We start from the raw sequence: 16826 nt of genomic DNA on the forward strand, positions 1-16826 counted from the left end.
GAAAATAATGTTGTTTGTTTCTTTATCTTATAAACATTTACAAATAAGGAGGTGTATCATAATTTGACAACAGTTTCTAGAGCGGACAATAACAACTCTCAAAAGTAAACAAGTTACGAAAGAAACACAAATAAACATGAAACAGTGAATAAACGTTTCAAGGACACAGATGATAAATAGTGAATTAATATTTTTGTTTATAGTAAATCGACTATGCTGGAAGTTGCATTGTGATACTAATGAATAACCTGAAACTACAAAAAATAATATAAGTGAAACTACGAATAATTAATTGAGGGTACAGTAAATACTATCCTCAATCACCATGTGAACATCTTACATTTTGGGATGTGTGCATTGATCCAATGATAGTTTCTTGTGTTTTATTCTATTACCTACGAGGGCGAACATATCGGGTTCGTTTTTTTTCATACGATGCCCCAGGACAAAATATCACTTTGTCATGGTGACGCGACGTCATAACAATGCTATGATGTCACGTTTCGTCTGTGACGTTGCGGCGGGTAGCCGGCCTGTGTTCGAAAGTAGATCTGGGTTCATTTTCCGCAATTTGACGACTTTCAAGTTTACGACACTCGTGCCTAAATATCGGCATATCCGTCGTTCTCACCCGGGAAATATCAACATTTAGGCATCCGTGTCGTAAACATAGTATGCCATGAATACTCATATAATATCCTTTATTTATGCAGACAATACCAACTCTCAAAACCAACACTATTTGGAAAGAAAGCTAAACATGTTGTCCAGTCTGAAGATTAAACTTCTTAATGACTCAGCTGATAAATAATTCTTCTTCCAATTGAGACACGTGAATAGGAAAGATGTAACATATGTCTTATTTGAGATTTCACTTCCTCAGTTCCTCAACCAAAAAAGTACTAGAATTTGTACTTTACTGAGGAAGTGAAATCCCAAATATGACATATGTTGCATTTGACCACTTCCTATATGGCATCGTGTAATCATAGCTTTCGGCCGTGGGAGCCGTGCCAATTCACACTTATCAGAGAGGTACACAAAGTACGCAGTCTAGACTACCAGTTGTCCGACTTTCATTTTTTGTGGAAGTCGCGGTGGCTGAGCGGGTTAGGCGGCTGACTTTGTGTGCTGGCGATTAGGTGCCTGACTCTGAGGGTGCGGGTTCGAATCCCTGATGGGACTCAACCTAAAAAGTACTAGAATTTGTACTTTACTGAGGAAGTGAAATCCCAAATAAGACATATGTTGCATTTGACCACTTCCTAAACGGCATCGTGTAATCATAGGAAAGATGTACCTAATAGATATCGTGAAAGAACGGCATTCTCAAGAACCGCATGGATGATTCCGTTAAATGATACACTTTCATGAATAATGGTTATGCAACCCTGTTCCATTGTTCTCATGGATTCTAACTATCTCCTTTGTTATTTTCATTTTACACGAATGATATCGTTCCAAGTCCAGCATCAGATAATCAGAGATGTATAAATCTAGAATGACTGAACTATTCATACAACGTTTTGCAGATGACATTGTATTTTCTTGTATTTGTTTTCCAGTCTGTGGTTTACAAAAGAGATGAGATAAGTTAGTTATATATTGTGACCAATGAATTAATGTAACCAAGAGTAATGAAATTGTGTTCAGTTTAAAGAAATGTGAAATAATGATTCTTGGCAACTGCCCTATGATAGAAATATCTTGGAGTTCATCTATCAAGTTCAGGCACATTGCATATCACTCAAAAAGCTTTGGCCGAACAGACCTGGAAAGTTCCATCTATACTTGCATCCAGGAATTATCCTCAATACCTAACTTCCCCAGCCTACTTATGCATGTCTTGTTTCAAATATGTGGTGTGTAAATTCTTCCAGTTGTGCAATATGGCAGTGAAGAATGTTGCTTTCACACATCACATGACGTTATTAACAATCACGATAAATTTTGTAAAGGTATTCCTAGTCAGTATCTTTGTCTGTGCTGAACTCGGTAGACACTCACTAAAAGTAAATATATATTCCTCGTCAAAACTATCGCATCACACATTTTAAAGTCAAATTAGAAAATATATAACAAACAACCAGTATGGAAACACACTAAACTTTGACAGTCATACACGTAAACGTGGTGAGGTCATTTAGACTCTGCTGCATTTACACTCAGCTGCATTTTCGCTCTACTGCATTTACACTCAACTGCTTTGTGTGTCTGCTGCAATACTTATTTCAACTTATTTTACGGTGAGTTTAGTGAACTTTAGTTTGCTACAATTTAACCCTCAATTTGTGCTCAAATTCGGTCTTGTATTGTCACGTTTTTGACTGAAAGCTAACACGAGGCCATATGATGTTTTAATGTGTTTTTCTACGCACCATTCTTATGAGGTTGAAGATCCAGTTTTACTTGGTGAAAGAAGTGGATGGTGCAATATTTGTGGCATACATTGTAAATTTTACATATTGGCCGAGATTGATGTCCAATGTTGATAATGTCATCTGGAAGAAAACATATGAATAAATACCAATATAACCGTGTAGGGACGCCAGTATTGAGCATTGAATGTGAAAAGCATTTAAATCTAAAATCCAAATTCTAAATTTGGCAATGTCTAAAAAGTGGGAAATATCACTGTTCAAACACGAATATATTGGCAACGATAACCAACCATGGAAGGATGACCTGTTGTTCTTTTCAAAACTCGACTTTCCAAAGAACATAAGAGATAGTGTCACTTATGAGTTTTACATCAGCCACACCAAGTCTAACGTATTTCGTATTGCTATAAAACAGTGTTCGTGTGTGTGACTGTTTTAAACCCTAGAACTTGTGTATTGGGGGAATTAAGTTCGGGATCTCCACGCCTTCAAAAACAAGCAGAGAAGGGATCTCAGGCAAAGCAGGAATCTTTTATTCTTTAGACAATCAATAAATCAATAAACCAACCAATCAATAAACAGAACAATCAATGAATCAGGTCAATCAATTGCAATCACTGAACATTGGAGAATAACGAGGTAAGACAAGTAATCAACATCATAGGTGTTATGACGCAATACCTATAAATGACTAATTATAGTTCACTGACGAACCTAAAGGATCAGTCATTAACTTTTACTTTAAGAATAAAGGTGACTCGAATACTTAATTGAACAGTGACAACTATAACAATTTTATCATTGTCGACTATTGAAGTAAATAGAGTAAATGAGGGTCAATACTATGTAAATACTTCAACGTGATAATTTATTTGAAACATTCTGAGTTTTGATTTCCAAATGAAACGATAACCGGCATACAAGGCAATAACTAACGAAGCGGCTCACTTAAGTTTACAGTTGTCATGGTGACGATTAGGTTAAGCCTCACAATTTACATACTGCCCCGACGCCCGTGTGTGCGCCTGACCGTGACGGCTTAATGATTACAATAATATGTGTCTTATAACGAAAAGTGGATACTCTCTGATTATTTCATACTTAGACTGATATTAAAGAAAATTGCCTGTATATTTTGAACTATTCTAGACTACCACTACATCGCCGCAGCGTCATGATAATGTGTGCACATTACATGAACATATATTTATAAGACATTGCCAGAATGTGCGCGTTTAGCTAGATAAGTTTACATAAAGTATTATTATATTCTAGAACATATGCAGTCACAAACTGGATATCTTGAACGCAAGTATATATATAAGCTTGTGGCGCTAACATGACATATAAAAATCGTACATATAACATACATTGCAAATAGTGTACATGATATATCTGTATCACTTGGGAATGCTTCAATAATGTTGTGCACATTGAATGTGTTGTAAACTATTTCAGCATCCACGACCCCGTACAAGAATAAGCTATATTCTAAGCTTTAAGATAAACCTATACTTTATACCAACTATATGATATTTAGTGCTGTACTTGATGATACAATTTACTTGAATGAAATACAGCAACAAACTAGTGATTTCGAACGGCAGTTTAGGATTTTGACTAAAAGTAGCGTAAGTTCATTGTTCAAGCAAAGTTTTGGAATTGAAGCAAGATTTAATAAGAAATGTAAGAAAAGTGGAAGTGACTTACCTTCAAAACCAAACAGAGAGGAATCTCAGTCAAAGCAGGAATGATTCTAGTGTGTAACCATCCCGCTTATATACCCGAGACCTCTTGTTCGAATCTGAAGGCAAGTTCCCACGCGCATGTTGGGGTTACCGGTTTTGACAATAGAATTTTTCACATGCTGGACATGTTATGCAAGTTTTGGAGGACAGATACTTAGCGTTGAATACCGAAATAGTGAAAGTTATAAAATCAAAGATTACCAATGCCGCTTTAATGTCATGGTTTGTGCTGGTTTCTTTGTAAGATTATACTAAAGTTGGTCAGCCGTAACTATTCTGTCAGGACCCCTGCGTTGACAAAGCCTGTACCTGGACTGGGATGCAAGGTGATCTAACATTTAATTACTCCTGGTGTCCCTTGACCAGTTGTGGCGGCTTGCTTCCTGAGGCGAAAAGTAATGTTACGCAAACTACCTGTACCCAAGCAGCTAGTTAGGGAAAAATTGAGTTAAATATAAATTGTAGAATAGTTTTGAATTTTGATACAACTTGAAGAGAAAATAGGTAAAAATTAGCACTGTTGTAATACCCCTGGGCGTGTCGTGGAGCTTTTGACCGTAAAAGCCCTTTTGACTTGCTGTCGCTGGAAAGATTATGAGGTAATGATAATAAAATGCATACAATACACTGTACAAAAATCTCAAAAACAGAATGCAAGGACACTGATGCAACCTAAATGTATGTACTGTGCAGACAGCTCACTCAAAAGTCTTGGAGCATGACAGAAGGATCTAAAACGTGATAGCGACCATCATGAACCATAAGGATGTAGGCAGCTAAAGGTTGATTGAACATTTTATGTAGTTTACGGGCGGTAAAGAAGGAGATTCGCAGAGTGTGGGGAACAGCGAGTGTGGTTTTTGTCAGAAGATTAGTGACTGTGAAGGCAGGCCAGTCAACAGTAAGAGTAGGAAAGAAGTACCCTGTAATGCGGAAATGTTCTACAGTGAAAGGAGGCTGAACCTCCCAATATGAAGGGCAGAGGCTGAGAGACAGAATGGGAACTGTAACACAATCCAGCTGGAGGCTGTGTTGCTGACCATCAAGCAAAGGTTCTGCAAGAGACTGAAATATAGTTTCCGTCTTTCGTGCACTTTCAGCAACACGCTTAAGGCTGAGGTGAGATTTTTCTTCATTGGCCAGAACATCAGAAATTTCATGGGAATAAACATTAAACTTTGGAATAGTGAAATTAACTGCTTTTCGTGTCACCTGCTATACTGTAGAGGGTAGAATCATCAAAGAAGTGTTGGAGCAGAGCCAGATTGACAGGGTGAAGGTGCGTGATTTGATTGTGTGAATCACGTCACGAACCAAAGGGTGCAGGATAAAATAGATCTTCTGTAGATAAAGAACAGTAACAGGGGGTGACAATGAGACGGAACGTACATCCCGCAATCACACGATGAGTAGAAGGACAGTGGAGGGTTAGGAAAGGTATTCTATACACAAGAACCTTTGAGGTATCAATAGAGATAAGCTGAGGTGGCTGAGGTTTGGTGATATAACGAAAATTGCAAAGGGCTTTGATCAAACTTTTACTATTTTGAAAGAGTGCCAGGCTACATGATGGTTTGGTAGATGACACTAAAGCAGTTCGAAATGGACAATGCATGACAAATTCGTCACCTGAACAGGAAGCTACTGTAGAACTGTCGAGGCTGAGGAAATATCTCGAATCAGATGATATAGCAAAATAAGGTAGTAAATCAAGGAGTTGCGTTGAGTGGGATGATGTCTTGTTCACAGGCACTGGGACAGAAATGATGCTGTACATTTGGAAAGGTTGAGTCAAAGATGACAGAGGGAATTTAACAGAAATGTACACATGGGACTTAGTGCGGGCAAAGATGAATTTAGCTTGGGAATAGTAATATGTAGGGTTGGTTTGGAGCAATCGAAAATTGGGATATTTTGAGGACAGATGATAGATAGTCTGTTCCAAAATATGTGGGGAAATGAGAAGTGGAGACAGCTTATTTTTCACGAGGTCTAAAATGCCTAATTTGAGCTCTTCAAGTTGATGCTCTACCATATTGGCTTTTTGAATTTGGTCTATCAACAGAGAGGTAAGGGAAGTAAAGGTAGACTGAATATTTCTCGCATTATTCTGTTTCGCAGTGGCTGTGAACGTTAAGGCATCATGATTAGCCTTAACACCTTTCAGTGCATTTTTAAACCACAAGTTTCATAAAAGAGGAGAGGTGGGGGGAGTGTTGTTGTAGAACATTTGAGAGGTTAATGTTATGTTTAGTTAGAGCATTTATATGTTTGGCCAGCAGATTGACGTCATCAGTTGTGGCTGTGCCAAATAGAGTTTTTGAGAGTGACCCTACAGAACTAAGGACTGCCCGCTTGGAACGACTGGATAATGGAATTTTGGATTCTGGTATCAATTCAATAATTTGATACCTAGTATCATTCATTTTGGCAACACATTGAGTTTTCATAACATTAAGATGCATTTGTATTTGATGTAGGAAAGCACACGTGCCATTGCCATGATGGCATCCGCTCATAGTAGGTATGCTGGGAATGTGTGGAAGCTTAACCTCATAGGTGTGTGTCCAATATTCTGTTGAGAAGTGGGCTTGGACTGTGGGCTGAAAAGCTGCGCCATAGTTGAGTCTTTGTACTGGACTGGTGCCAAATGTAGGGTGAGCGAGCGGAGCCATAAGCCACAGGATAATCAAACTCCAGGATGGACCTTTGATGAAATGAGAAAGGATGCCATTAGATTTGAACTGGCTGAGAGAATGTTGTGGCCACCAACATGAAAACAACCTAGCACTATGGGACACAGAAACTTAATAACTGTAAAAGGTTTTGGTCACCAATGGCAAATTAAATCATTTCACAAAGATCACCATGGTAGCTGGATGTCACCTATGGAAATGCTACTGAAAGAACTTGCGTCGCCTACCAGACCGATGGAAATGATTTATCAATGAAGGATCAAGATTGGAAGCAGGCTCCCAAGTATATAGTTTGTGAATAGCCTAGCCATTTGATTTGGTACAGTTTGGTACCTTTCGCCCATTTACATCGAAGTATTTGTTCAACAGGATAGGTGTCTTCCTGTGACTGAGACGTAGATGGTGAAGAGCCTGAATCAGGGATGTGTGGCTCTGGAGGTACCATCTGAGTGTCGTCTTCAGCAGATGTGCTGGGAAGTGGAACGTGATTTGAGTCAGGGCAGATGTTGTCGTCAGCACAAGTGCTGAGATTAGGAGACTGACTACCAGGGGTTGGACTGAATTCTGGAAGTCTGTCATCTTCCATACGAGCCACGTGAGGCTTGAGCCGGTTGGCGTGAATAAGGGCCTTGTGTGCTTTGTGCGTTTCCATGGGTGGTTTGTATGTGTGGGTGGGACCTAGTTCAAGTATTGAGTAGGGACCTAACCGTACGCTCTTTGTTGAGTTCCTGAGACATTTGCATGTTGGCAATGTTCTTAGCTACTTTCAGGTTATTTAGAAGTTCCTTCAGATGATATTCAGCAGTTTTGCCTAGTGTGGGTTTAGGAAGGAGTTCAAGATCAATAGGGCAATCTATTTCTCTGCCAAAAACAAGGTAGTGTGTAACCAGTGGAGGCACATGGCGTACACCGCATAGACATCATTATACAAGGAATGAGGTCTGCCCAATTGGACTGGTCAGAGTCACAATAAGCTCTGAGTGCTTGCTCAATTGTCCTATTGCACCTTTCATACATGCCATTGGTTTCAGGGTGATATGAAGAGGTCAGGTGTCCATCAATTCACACAGGGTGATATGAAGAGGTCAGGTGTCCATCAATTCACACAGGGCATTGACAAGTTTGGATGTGAATTGTCTCCCTCAATCAAAAAGGAGAGTTTGTGGAGCACCATAGCGAGTTATCACCTGATTGAACAGATGTTGGCTACCTCTGTGGCATCCTGGGTCTTCATGGCAAAGCCTTCAGACCAACGAGACAATGAATCTACCACTAGCAGAACATATTTGAAGTCTTCTTTTGTTTCAGGGAGGGGACAAAGAATATCAATGTGAAGGCGAGAGAATGTGTTGCCAATGGGCATTGGGACCATGGGTGCGTGTTAACCATGGGTCGTGGGTTTGATTTTCTGGCATACCTCACAGGACCTGATGTAATTGTCTATGTCTTGGTACATGCCTTACCAATAATACTTGGTAAGGAGTGACTGAAATGTAGAGTCCCTACCAAGATGGCAACCACCTACTTTAGAGTGGGACTACTATCTGGGTAATCTGAGGAGGTCTAGTGGCCTTGGCACCCCTGTGTTTTGCCCGAAAGACGTGATAGAGAATGCCATCCCTAATTCCTGTGAACGACCAACAAGACCTTTGATTTGGGCATCATTATAGTTCTCAGGAATTTCACCTCTAGATATGTAGTCAATGATATGCCTAAGATCTGGGGAATTGTGTTGCTGAGTGGCAATCTGATCATCACCTACATCTATAGCTGAAACCATGAGAGAAGGACCAGGTGGGGGTGGCTTGTTTGTATAAAACAGATCAACAGCAATTGAAACTGGGATGTCAGGCTCTGGATTAGAATCAGAAGGACAGGGTGAATTTGCAGGATTTAAAGGAATGGTGCTGGGTGGAGTGTTAGCAACAGAGGAAATAGTGTCTGATGTGTCACCAAGCTGTGGGAGAGAGAACTTATTGTTTGACACATCAGAAGGTGAGGAGGGAATAAAAGGAGCTGCAGAAACCACTAAGACAAGAGTGTCTTTGGCAATGGCAGATACAACTTGAGCATATGTTCTCTTAGGTGGTAGAGGAGGAGATGGTATGTCATCTGTAATAGGAGCCGTTGTAGGCTCAGGGTATTTAGTCCGAGAGAGTGCATCAGCGTTGGTGGTTGATTTGCCAGGCCTGTGTACAATTTCGTAATCATAGTCCTGCAGCATGACAGAACATCGCCCAAGGTGACCCGTGACTTCCGTTATGTTTTTGAGCCATGTTAAAGCCTTGTGATCTGTGTAAATTTTGAATTTGTTCCCTGCCAAATAAACACGAAATGACTTTATTCCCTCTACTACTGCCAAACGTTCAAGCTGTGTGACTCCCCAATTTTTCTCTGATGTGTGAAGTGATCTGCCCCCATAACATATGACATGTTCCTTTCCATCAGGACCAAGCTGTCGTAAAATGTATCCTAAAGAGGTACTAGAGGCATCAGTTGTAAGAATAAAAGGCCTCAAGGGATCAGGATAGGCCAGGATTGGAGAAGATGTCAGTTTTTGTTTCAAGAGGGTAAATGCCTGTTGACATTTGTCCGTCCAAGAGAATTTGACATCTTTCTTCAGAGTATCCTAGAGAGGTGATGCTATGCCTGAGAAGTTGGGGACAAATTTTCTATAGTAACTGCAAAGGCCAAGAAAGTGACGAACATCATGTACATTCTTGGGCTGTGGAATTTGGGTGACAGCTGCAATTTTGGACTGATCAACCTCAATGCCATTTTTGGAAAAAATATGCCCTAAATACTGGACCTGTTTTGTTCTGCAAATTTACATTTGCTTGGTTTTAGAGTCAATCCTGCTTCTTTAATCTTTTGTAATACACATGTCAGATGGGTCAAATGTTCCGAAAAGGGTTTTGAATAGACTATGATGTCATGTACATAAATGAGAATGTATTTCCAGTTCATCTCTTTTAGAGCTTCTGAAATTGTACTTTGAAAAGCCATAATGGCATTTTTGAGGCCAAAAGGGAGACGGTTCCCTTTTCCCACTCGTAAATACCGTCAGGAGTGATGAAAGCTGATTTATGCTTTGTTTCTGGATGCAGCGGAATTTGCCAAAAGCTGCTAGCACAATCAAGAACACTGAAGATTTTTGCATGACTTTCACCCACTGCATCAATTACATCTTCAAACCTGATTAGAGGGAAAAACATGGGCTTAGTCACAGCATTGAGGCGACTGTAGTCTACGGCAAAACGATAAGTGGTGTCACGTTTCTTAACCATGACAACAGGTGAGTGCCATTCTGAAGAACTGGGTTGGATGATTTTGGCATCAAGGATTTCTTTAATTTGTTTTGAGCATTCTTTTCTGACGTCTGCACTTTGCCTGTAAAAAGGACGTCTAACAGGTCTAGCATCACCTGTGTCTATTCTATGTGAGTGAAGGTGGGTGGTGCCAAGTTCAGACCAGTTAGTAGTGAATGCAGAATGTTGTGATAAGAGGAAAGATAAGAGTTCCTGTTTTTGAGATGGAGAAAGGTCAGAATCAGAAAGATCAAATGACAATCCGGAAGGAGTAGTGCGTTTATGGCGTGAAATGGACTGGGATGGTGTCATGGGTATGTTAGGACTATGACCTAACCTAGCACTTGACGAGGTGACAGACCCAGTATGAGGCAAGTGTGAGCGTGATTGGATAGGGGCCAGTCTTGGTTCAGGATCTGGCGAACCTGGAAGCACTGATATGCTAGAGGTTTGGACCTCACAAGCTACTGCTAGCACTCTTTTTGTATTTAGACAGATAGGGGTATTGGTAGGGTTGAGGAGACGCATATAGACGCCTTTCTTGGACTTAGTTACCAAGCATCTGCCACCTTGTAACTTAATCCTAGAGAGCTCAGGGGCAGGTTCAAGAAGAAGAGTAGCACCTTGGCGATAGCGGGAAATATGAACAGGAATGTCTACCTGGCAAGAAGGAGGAATGGTAATGGACTTCTTGGACCTAGCGTAACCTGCACTGGATTCAATGAGGGGAACAGAGATGAGACCCTCTTGAATTGTAAAGGCTCTGTCAGCTAGAGAGATAGTGGCTTTGTACTCTGACAAGAAGTCCATACCCAAGATGATAGAGTGGTGAAGGGATTGAAATACATAAAAAGATTGAGGAAAAAGGAGATTGCCTAAAGAAACATCTAAATAAATAGCACCTAGCACTTTATGAATTTTGCCACCTACACCCACGATTTCATGAATGTCAGATTCATGTAAATCGTCAAGTGTGTAACCTGCTTTCTGAAGGAAGCCCATGCCAACACATGACACAGAGGCACCTGTGTCAACAAGGGCCGTTGTCTCCACTTGCTTCACCTTAATGAGAACAGTGTTCTTCACTAAGGGAGCCACAAGTGAGACCAAAGGTTTCTCATGCCTGACCTCAGAGGTCTGAGAATCAGGTGCGAGTCCCTATTGTTTGGAGTAAACATTCTTTGAATGATACGCCCTAAAACATACACTGGAGTGATGACCTATCCTCTGACAATGTGTACACTGAGTATGATAATGATAATACAATCTGTTTGAACAGTACATACCACATCCCTTGCACTTGTTCCTTAGAAACGGAGGGACTGGCAGTTGCTGGCGATGGCTGTATTGTCCATCCTGTCTTCTTGGAGGTCTTTGGAACTGGGTCTCAGGATGCTGCTGTGGTCTGGGCTGTAGCGACTAGTTGGGTTGACTGCTGGCGGAGCTGCAGCCTGGACAGCTGGCTTCTCGGTCTTGGTTATCAGAGTTGCCACAAGCTCTGACAACTGGTCCACTTTAAAGGCCATGTTTACTTCTGGAGTTGCAGACCCAGACTGTGACTTCTCTGCAAGCTCCACATGATGTTGTACCTGTTCCAAAGTTGCTGGTTCCTTGTTGATGACCCACTGCCGCATGTTTGGCTTGAGTCCATTGACTGCAATTGCTACATCAGATGCCGGCAGCTGGTGATTACAAGTTGCTACTTGCAGTCTCGTGATGTACCCTGCAATGGACTCCTCCGTAGCCTGGGTCATCTGCAGTACATTGACGTCGAAGGTCTTGTTTTGCTGGAATCTGGCTTCGAATTCCGGTTTGATGAGATCCAAGTACTTTTGTGTCGCCTCTGGCAAGTCCTGATACCAGAGTTTAGCTGACTCCTCCGAGTAAAAGGGCAGCAACAGGCACTGTCTGTCGGTGTTGTAGTTGAGGAGCCCCACGAAGTTCTGGAACTCCTGCCACCAGGACTTGGCATCCTCCTTAAAAGTGAATGGCCTCAGCTTAATGTGTGGCATCACCATCTCGAAGAGATGAGTTGGTTCTGGCTGTGTGGTTGACGATGACGATGCACTAGATGCGGCTGATGCTGTTGAAGTTGTTGATACTGTCGTCCCTGTTGATGGGGTTGTTGTAGTAGATACCGCTGAAGTACCGGATGGTGGTTGTGTATGTGAGGTTGAGGGTAATGACGTTGGACGTGTTGAGACCTGCTCCTCGATCGAGTTGGTTAGCTGAAACCTTGGATCGTCCCCTCAAAGTCTCTGCTTGTAGTTTGTAGGCGTGGCTCCGGTCATCTAGGATTGGCTCCACCAGTTAAAACAGTCAATCCGAAGCTACGATCATGTGTTGATTACTGAATATGGTAGACATCTGTCCTTTTTGTATTATTTCCACTGTTCAAAAGGAATATCATCTTTTCCTTGTATATCCATTTTGCAATAATCATAGAGAAAATACAATTCCAAAATATTATTATTAACTTGAAGAACTGCCTCAGCTGTTAGTGTCAAAGAATATAAACTCAGCAAAAATAAAAACTTGACACTCATTATTTTTCAAATAGTGTTTAAAAACTTTTCTTGAAAGAGTTCTTGTTGTGATTATGGTTAAATGCATTGTCAAGGGCATTACGTCACACATTCATTCTACTGGTCGGGCCTAAGTAGCAAGGGGGTGGGGGGGGGGTGGGGGGGGGAAAGAGCACTGCACGCTAAAAGCACGTTTCCACGTGCCACAAGTCACGTGACCTATCGATACACGTGCAATTGATCTCACGGTAGCAGAGTAGAGTGTAGCAGTTGTAGCAGTACTAGTGTGGCATATTTTGTAAATAAATTTGGCATAAAGTTGGCATGTTTGGTCATACATATTTTATATAAAATTAAAAACAAAACAAAAAGAATGTTAAAATTACCTGTCTTTACTATGTTTACTAACACTGGCCTCCATCTTGAATTTTCTAAAAAAAAACCTCACCAGCTTTTTCTGAATTGGGAATCATCCCAATTCACTTCAGTTCTTCTTTCCTTTTCATAGCCTTACTTCCATTTTAGTATTTACCTGCCCTTGATTGGCTCCTTATGCCCACAACTGTTTTCTTGGTTTTCATTGGCCCTGGTGGTCCTTTATAATTGCTCACCTGTATGTTGCCTCTCAGTGGGTGCCTGCTCCTTAGAGAGATCTTCTCTTTTATACAGGAGTGTCAATCGTCTTCAATAATTCATCCTAAATATGGTTAGGCCTCAGTTAAATTTATTAAAACGCAACATAGAGTAAACATTAAACATTCAAATTCATGAATTATTAATTACAACATATAAAAACATTACCTTAATACAACTGTCTGGGTATTTGTTCTAAATTCAGGCAGTTTGAGTTGTGAATTTGACCATGGCCATGTGCTTATTTTGTCGGCCATGACAGTAATCCCATTACTTGATACAGTGACAGACTGTTAATGAATTGGTGAATTATATGTCTATGATATTGACATAATGTCATATGATATTTAACCATGAGAATGTATGATATATATATTGGTCATATTGTCCATGTGTCTTTCTTGTTTTAAATGTAATAGTTTGTTCAGTGGGTGCCTGGTCCTTTCAGAGACCTTCTCTTTTATACAAGTTCCCCACAACACCTCATCACCATTGAAATAAACTGTAGAATATTGGTCAGACTTGTCAATTTTTACGACGTCGTCCAGAGACCGGACATCACACCCCTGGACCCTGGTCATTGCCATCCAGTGAAACCTTAATGCGGCAGCATACATGCACAGGAACCAGGTGCTCGTTCCAGAGCTTTTGCTATTCATGGCAGCTCATGGCCCAGGTCTGACTTTTCAACAGGATAACGCCAGACCTCATACGGCCCATTTAACATCGAATTTCCTCAGGAACGCTGGCATCAATATCATGGAGTAGCCTAAGATCTCCCGACCTCAACCCCATAGAGCATGCGTGGGATGTGTTAGTCAGGCGGCTCCGTCTAGTAAGGAACCCTCCACAGAACTTGCAGGAGCTTGGTGCCGTGTTGGTACAAATATGGCAGCGCATTCCCCAAGCTGTATTCAGACGCATCATCCAATCCATGAACGCCCATGGTGGACACATCCGATATTGACATGATTTCATTAAGTTGTGACTCACAGTTTTGATCATGGAAATTGTAGTCGCATTTCCAGTGGAACCGATTCCATGACAAACTTGATCTGTATTTTTAGGAAAAGATCGTCACTGCAAAAGAGCGTCATAAGTCATGCCCCTGGATGCTTCCGATGTTCAGACGTGAACAACCTCAGGTGGCATGACTTATGATGCTCTTTCGCAGTGACAATCTTTTCCTAAAAAAATCATTTATAGCTCCGACAACACCTCATACCTAAACGCATTCAACACGGGTGGTCAAAGATGGATAATTATGAAAATGAAAACAGCAGAAACTAAAACCAAAACTCACCGAGACGGGTGCTCCTTCCAGTGACGCCATGTTTTGATGTGTGAGTTTCAGAAAGGGACTGACAAATCACGGAACTGAGCTGAGAAATCTCCGAAGATGGCCGATCTTGTTTCAAGTATTGCCGACATTGTTTCCGGGGCGTTGTGTTTCTGTTATTACCGCTGAACTACTGATATCGCTGCAATTGTTTCGCAAGTGGGCTGCGTTTGTTTACATTTGAGATGCAATTCCTTCAAATTTGCCATAATTCCGTCAGTTACTTAGTGGGGCCTGTATGCGCATCACCTTGGTATGTATAATGAGACTGAAAATATGACATCACTGACAAATGAAGCTTTTAAGTTCTAAGCCTACATAACTTCTAGACGGGTGACTGGTAGGTATTGCAGAGAAATGTCATATAGCGATATATTGCGATGCGATAGCATACATTGCGTTATGTATATATAGCAATATATTGCAACAATTATTTTAACAAAAAGAAACTACTCGTAATCGAGTTAATGCTTGATTATAAAGCAAATAGACAATATTCGATGTGCTTGATTAAACTTTAATAAACACTTTTAATCTTGACAAAATGAAAAACGTGACCTTTTTCAGCCCAAAATGTCACCATGCAGGAGCTTTTGTCCTCGTATTCACAAGCTTCACAATAAATTATTCGTTGCTTAGGTGTCGTCATTTTGCAACAAACGCATGACTTCTGGAGTGAAAAACGGAGATACCTGAGGATTTCCGAGTGTTATACAAAGTATTCCTAATGGATGCCACAATACCAGTTATCGACCAGCGTGTCGCAATACGTATGTTTTCAAGTCTCAACCAGTAAATACCGGTGAACCGGTTATGTTATATAGCACTACGAATTACTAACTAAAGGCTTATTCTTTTCACATACCATTAAACAAATAAAATGATATTGTTATAAGAAAAGGATTAAGGTCTTATGAAGTTATCTTGATTATTATGGGAGAGTGAGTGAGGGACATGCACACCCATATATACACACAGAACGACTTCGAGGTAAACTCAGAGACAGACACAAACACACACAAGGTACTTCTGGCACCTCAGCTGGTACATTTTCGACACATGTAACAGAACAGTGATATCTGTACTGTAACTCTATCTATATAGGACATGTCAGAGGTGCAGGAAATAATTCGTCATCAGCATTTAAGTTGAATCGAAAGTACAACTTCGCTTCTTGGAACTCAACTGCAAACGACACAACGTTCTCTTGATAGTCACTTACCGTATCCAGAGGCAAAGTCTTGTGTAATACTAATTGTCGATATGAGTGGGAGGCAAAGATTGGAACTGGAAGAAGTGACTCAGGATGTTCTATTCAGGAAAGTCAAACATAATCCCTGTAGATATCGAGTTGGGGCTACAAATGATTTATCTTCTAGACTGGCCGGCTACGAGAGTGATGGATATACAGCCAAGAAGGTTTACTACGCTCCTTCAAAGAACCCCAAAATGAAAGAGGATAGACTCCTCAGCATGCTTCCCCCAAACCATCCATACAACGATCACAAAGTAAGCAACTACAGCCATGATGGTGAGGGTTATGTGTATATCATCGATATGAAGAAATAGCTACCAAGATGTGAACTGAAGTTTTGTGGCTGTGTGCCATTTCTCTTAATCACAGGACCGTATGTGATAAACTTTTTCCACGCTGAAACGGATTAGGAACTCAACCAATGAAGGAGAAACTGGTTTGAACTGATTTCGCCTGAATGGGCTCCAAAGTGCTTTTCCAGACAAAAGAGAAGATTTTTTCATAATATTTTGGATACTTACGTCGACCAGTACAGTAACTGATGCTTTATTTGATAGCACTGAGACTAATGTGTTAGAAAGTATGAATAGTAACAGAACTAGTGGAAGAGAAACTGATTTCATCTGATTTCTCCTAAATGTGCTGTAATTGAGTTTTCTGGCCAAAAAGGACTTCACATTTTGGAAACTTGTGCTGGGTAACACAGTGATTGTTGATTTGTTTCTCACAGCATAAACACTAAAGAGTATGCACAGCGCACATTTTTGATGTGTTGATTTCACGTTTCGTTACCAGCAAATGGTAGAAAGTATGCACAGAATTATTTACTCACTTTCCAAGTGATATTAGGGAGGCGTATTCATTTTCACCCAACCATATTCAACGCAGTAGTTATCTATCTTTTGAAAAGTGGAAACTGATCTTCTCTACATCACCCTATA

General features: G+C 40.7%; 1 pseudogene; it reads right to left on the bottom strand.

Annotated features, from left to right (window-relative positions):
* Positions 1–4831: 4831 nt before the first annotated feature.
* LOC137287943 (uncharacterized) lies at positions 4832–7477 on the bottom strand (annotated as a pseudogene).
* Between the last annotated feature and the right edge of the window lie 9349 nt (positions 7478–16826).

This window comes from Haliotis asinina, chromosome 6 (genome assembly GCF_037392515.1).
Source record: "Haliotis asinina isolate JCU_RB_2024 chromosome 6, JCU_Hal_asi_v2, whole genome shotgun sequence".
Lineage (NCBI taxonomy): Eukaryota > Metazoa > Mollusca > Gastropoda > Lepetellida > Haliotidae > Haliotis > Haliotis asinina.